This window comes from Arachis hypogaea, chromosome 16 (genome assembly GCF_003086295.3).
Source record: "Arachis hypogaea cultivar Tifrunner chromosome 16, arahy.Tifrunner.gnm2.J5K5, whole genome shotgun sequence".
Lineage (NCBI taxonomy): Eukaryota > Viridiplantae > Streptophyta > Magnoliopsida > Fabales > Fabaceae > Arachis > Arachis hypogaea.
Window position 1 is genome coordinate 109599961 of NC_092051.1, and position 6000 is coordinate 109605960.

Consider the following 6000-nt stretch of genomic DNA (forward strand, 5'->3'; position numbering starts at 1 on the left):
GGGTTTACAGAAGTAAGTAATTGATGTATAAATCAACTTCCGGGGCCCACTTGGTGTGTGCTTGGGCTGAACTTGAAGTTTACACATGCAGAGGATTCTTTTGGAGTTGAACGCCAAGTTGTAACATATTTTTGGCGTTCAACTCTGGTTCGTGACGTATTTCTGGCGTTTAACTCTAGACTGCAGCGTAGAACTGGCGTTCAACGCCCTTTTGCGTCATCTAAACTCGGCCAAAGTATAGACTATTATATATTGCTGGAAAGCCCTGGATGTCTACTTTCGAACGCAATTTGAAGCGTGTCATTTTGAGTTCTGTAGCTCCAGAAAATCCACTTTGAGTGCAGGGAGGTCATAATCCAACAGCATCAGCAGTCCTTCTTCTACCTCTGAATCTGATTTTTGCTCAAGTCCCTCAATTTCAGCCAGAAAATACCTGAAATTATAGAAAAACACACAAACTCATAGTAAAGTCCAGAAATGTTAATTTAGCATAAAAACTAATAAAAACATCCCTAAAAGTAACTAGATCCTACTAAAAACATACTAAAAACAATGCCAAAAAGCGTATAAATTATCCGCTCATCACAACACCAAACTTAAATTGTTGCTTGTCCCCAAGCAACTGAAAATCAAATAGGATAAAAAGAAGAGAATATACTATAAATTCCAAAATATCAATGAAACATAGCCCCAATCAGATGAGCGGGACTTGTATCCATTGAGGTTCAGAATGATTGGCATCTATAGGAACTCAGAGTTCAGATAGTGTTATTGATTCTCCTAGTTCAGTATGTTGATTCTTGAACACAGCTACTTTATGGGTCTTGGCCGTGGCCCTAAGCACTTTGTTTTCCAGTATTACCACCGGATACATAAATGCCACAGACACATAATTGGGTGAACCTTTTCAGATTGTGACTCAGCTTTGCTAAAGTCCCCAATTAGAGGTGTCCAGGGTTCTTAAGCACACTCTTCTTTTGCTTTGGACCTTGACTTTAACCGCTCAGTCTCAAGTTTTCACTTGACACCTTCACGCCACAAGCACATGGTTAGGGACAGCTTGGTTTAGCCGCTTAGGCCAGGATTTTATTCCTTTAGGCCCTCCTATCCACTGATGCTCAAAGCCTTGGGATCCTTTTTATTTACCCTTGCCTTTTGGTTTTAAGGGTTATTGGCTTTTTGCTCTTGCCTTTTGGTTTTAAGAGCTTTTGGCTTTTTCTGCTTGCTTTTTCTTTTTCTATATATTTTTTTCGCCATTTTTTTCTGCAAGCTTTGTATTCACTGCTTTTTCTTGCTTCAAGAATCATTTTTATGATTTTTCAGATTATCAAATAACATGTCTCCTTATCATCATTCTTTCAAGAGCCAACATATTTAACATTCATAAACAACAACTTCAAAAGACATATGCACTGTTCAAGCATTCATTCAGAAAATAAAAAGTATTGTCACCACATCAATATAATTAAACTAAGTTCAAGGATAAATTCAAAACTCATGTACTTCTTGTTCTTTTAAATTAAAAACATTTTTCATTTAAAAGAGGTGATGGATTCATGGGACATTCATAACTTTAAGACAAAGTTACTAAATACTAATGATCATGTAATAAGACACTAACATAGATAAGCACTTAACATAAAGAAAACGAAAAACAGAAAATTTGAGAACAAGGAATGAGTCCACCTTAGTGATGGTGGCGTTTTCTTCTTGAGGTACCAATGATGTCCTTGAGTTCTTCTATGTCTCTTCCTTGTCTTTGTTGCTCCTCCCTTATAGCTCTTTGATCTTCTCTAATTTCATGGAGGATGATTGAGTGCTCTTGATGTTCCACCCTTAGTTGTCCCATGTTGGAACTCAGTTCTCCTAGGGAGGTGTTGATTTGCTCCCAAAAGTTCTGTGGAGGAAAGTGCATCCCTTGAGGCATCTCAGGGATTTCTTGGTGATGAGCTTCTTCATGCGTCTCTTGAGATCCACGAATAGGCTCTCTTGTTTGCTCCATCCTTTTCTTAGTGATGGGCTTGTCCTCATCAATAAGGATATCTCCCTCTATGTCAATCCCAGCCGAATTGCATAGATGGCAAATGAGGTAAGGAAAAGCTAACCTTGCCATAGTGGAGGACTTGTCAGCCACCTTGTAGAGTTCTTGAGGTATAATCTCATGAACCTCCACCTCTTCTCCAATCATGATGCTATGGATCATGATGGCCCGGTCTATAGTAACTTCAGACCGGTTGCTAGTGGGAATGATTGAGCGTTGAATGAACTCCAACCATCCTCTAGCTACAGGCTTAAGGTCCAATCTTCTCAGTTGAACCGGTTTATCTTTTGAGTCAATCTTCCATTGAGCTCCTTCCACACATATGTCCATGAGGACTTAGTCCAACCTTTGATCAAAGTTGACTCTCCTTGTGTAGGGGCGTGCGTTCTCTTCCATCATTGGCAAGTTGAACGCCAACCTCACATTTTCCGGACTAAAATCTAAGTAATTCCCCCGAACCATAGTGAGATAATTCTTTGGGTTCGGGTTCTTACTTTGATCATGGTTCCTAGTGATCAATGCATTAGCATAGAACTCTTGAACCATTAGAATTCTGGCTTGTTGGATGGGGTTTGTTAGGACTTCCCAACCTCTTCTATGGATCTCATGTCGGATCTCCGGATACTCATTTTTCTTGAGTTTAAAAGGGACCTCGGGGATCACCTTCTTCTTGGCCACAACATCATAGAAGTGGTCTTGATGGGCTTTGGAGATGAATCTTTCCATCTCCCATGACTCGGAGGTGGAAGCTTTTGTCTTTCCTTTCCCTTTTCTAGAGGATTCTCCTGTCTTAGGTGCCATCAATGGTAATGGAAAAACAGAAAGCTTTATTCTTTTACCACACCAAACTTAGAATATTGCTCGCCCTCGAGCAAAAGAAGAAAGAATAGTAGAAGAAGAAGAAGATATGGAGGAGATGGAGGGATGTGTGTATTCGGCTATATGGGTGGGCTTGGGTGGGAAAGAGATTTTGAATTTTGAAGGTAGGTGGGGTGTATGGATGTGAGTGGTGAATGAAGAACAGAAGGGATGACTGTGAATGGAGAGAGAGAGAGAGAGAGGGATTATGAGGAGGGAAGGTGAGTGGAGGTATGTGGGGATCCTGTGGGGTCCACAGATCCTGAGGTGATCCTGTGGGATCCACAGATCCTGAGGTGTCAAGGATTTACATCCATGCACCAATTAGGCATGTAAAATGCCTTTGCATGCAATTCTGGCGTTTAAACGCCAAATTGATGCTTGTTCTGGGCGTTCAACGCCCATATGCAGCATATTTCTGGCGTTGAACGCCAGCTTCATGCTTGTTTCTGGCGTTCAGCGCCAGCTCCATGCTCTGTTCTGGCGTTGAACGCCAGCCAGATGCTCCTTACTGGCGTTTAAACGCCAGTAAGCCCTTCCTCCAGGGTGTTCTATTTTCAATGTTGTTTTTCATTCTGTTTTTGATTTTTCAGTAGTTTTTGTGACTCCACATGATCATCAACCTAATAAAACATGAAATAACAAAGAGAAAATAAAATAAAAATAATTAAATAACATTTGGTTGCCTCCCAACAAGCGCTTCTTTAATGTCAATAGCTTGACAGTGGGCTCTCATGGAGCCTCACAGATGTTCAGAGTATTGTTGAGACTTCCCAACACCAAACTTAGAGTTTGACTGTGGGGGCTCTGGTTGACTCTGCAGTAAGAGAAGCTTTTCATGCTTCCTCTCCATGGTTACAGAGAGAGATCCTTGAGTTTTAAACACAAGGTTGTCCTCATTTAGTTGAAGGATTAATTCTCCTCTGTCCACATCAATCACAGCTCTTGCTGTGGCTAGGAAGGGTCTTCCAAGGATAATGGATTCATCCTCATCCTTTCCAGTATCTAGGATTATGAAATCAGCAGGGATGTAAAGGCCTTCAACCTTTACTAACATGTCCTCTACTTGCCCATAAGCCTGTTTTCTGGAATTGTCTGCCATCTCTAATGAGATTCTAGCAGCTTGCACCTCAAAGATTCCCAGTTTCTCCATTACAGAGAGTGGCATGAGGTTTATTCCTGACCCCAGGTCACATAGAGCCTTCTCAAAGGTAATGGTGCCTATGGTACAAGGTATTAGGAACTTTCCAGGATCTTGTTTCTTTTGAGGTAATCTCAGTTGATCCAGATCACTCAGTTCATTTGTGAGCAAGAGAGGTTCATCTTCCCAAGTCTCATGACCAAATAATTTGGCATTTAGCTTCATGATTGCACCAAGGTACTTGGCAACTTGCTCTTCAGTAACATCCTCATTCTCTTCAGAAGAAGAATACTCATCAGAGCTCATGAAGGGTATAAGGAGGTTCAATGGAATCTCTATGGTCTCTAGATGAGCCTCAGATTCCTTTGGTTCCTCAGAGGGAAACTCCTTGTTGATCACTGGACGTCCCAGGAGGTCTTCCTCCTTGGGATTCACGTCCTCCCCTTCCTCCTTGGATTCGGCCATGATTGTTATATCAATGGCCTTGCACTCTCTCTTTGGATTCTCTTCTGTATTGCTTGGGAGAGTACTAGGAGGAGTTTCAGTGATCTTCTTACTCAGCTAGCCCACTTGTGCCTCCAAATTTCTAATGGAGGACCTTGTTTCATTCATGAAACTCAAAGTGGCCTTAGATAGATCAGAGACTAAATTTGCCAAGCTAGATGGATTCTGCTCAGAATTCTCTGTCTGTTGCTGAGTGGATGATGGAAAAGGTTTACTATTGTTAAACCTGTTTCTTCCACCATTAGTAAAGCCTAGTTGAGGCTTTTGTTGATCCTTCCATGAGAAATTTGGGTGATTTCTCCATGAGGGGTTATAGGTGTTTCTATAAGGTTCACCCATATAATTTACCTATGCTATTGCAGGGTTCTCAGGATCATAAGCTTCTTCTTCAGAAGATGCCTCTTGAGTACTGTTGGATGCAGCTTGCATTCCATTCTGACTCTGAAAAATCATATTGACTTGCTGAGTCAATAGTTTATTCTGAGCCAATATGGCATTCAGAGTATCAACTTCAAGAACTCCCTTCTTCTGAGGCGTCCCATTACTCACAGGATTCCTCTCAGAAGTGTACATGAACTGGTTATTAGCAACCATGTTAATGAGTTCTTGAGCTTCTGCAGGCGTTTTCTTTAGGTGAATGGATCCACCTGCAGAAGTATCCAATGACATCTTAGCTACTTCAGACAGACCATCATAGAATATATCCAGGATGGTCCATTCTGAAAGCATGTTAGAAGGACACTTTTTGGTTAGTTGCTTATATCTCTCCCAAGCTTCATAGAGGGATTCACCTTCTTTCTGTCTGAAGGTTTGAACATCCACTCTAAGCTTACTGAGCTTTTGAGGAGGAAAGAACTTGGCTGAGAAAGTCGTGACCAGCTTATCCCAAGAGTTCAGGCTATCCCTGGGTTGAGAGTCCAACCACACTCTAGCTCTATCTCTTATAGCAAAAGGGAAAAGCATGAGCCTGTAGACTTCAGGATCTACTCCATTAGTCTTAACAGTATCACATATCTGCAAGAATTCAGTCAAGAACTGAAAAGGATCTTCAGATGGAAGTCCATGAAACTTGCAGTTCTGCTGCATCAGAGAAACTAATTGAGGTTTCAGCTCAAAGTTGTTTGCTCCAATGGTAGGGATGGAGATGCTTCTTCCATGTAAATTGGAATTAGGTACAGTAAAGTCACCAAGCATTCTCCTTGCATTATTATTATTTTCGGCTGCCATCTCCTCTTCCTGTTCGAAAATTCCTGTAAGGTTGTCTTTGGATTATTGTATTTTAACTTCTCTTAGTTTCCTTTTCAGAGTCCTTTCAGGTTCAGGATCTGCTTCAACAAGAATGTTCTTGTCCTTGCTCCTGCTCATATGACAAAGAAGGGAATAACAAAGAAAATATGGAATTCTCTATGTCACAGTATAGAGATTCTTTTGTGTGAGTAGAAGAAGAAAAGAATGT

At 41.1% G+C, this 6000-nt stretch overlaps 1 non-coding gene across 1 annotated transcript; it reads left to right on the forward strand.

Annotated features, from left to right (window-relative positions):
* The first annotated feature begins 5267 nt into the window (after nucleotides 1–5267).
* LOC112760808 (small nucleolar RNA R71) lies at nucleotides 5268–5375 on the forward strand. Its single transcript, XR_003181229.1, has one exon. It is a non-coding gene; the product is annotated as a small nucleolar RNA R71 (small nucleolar RNA).
* The last annotated feature ends 625 nt before the right edge of the window (nucleotides 5376–6000 follow it).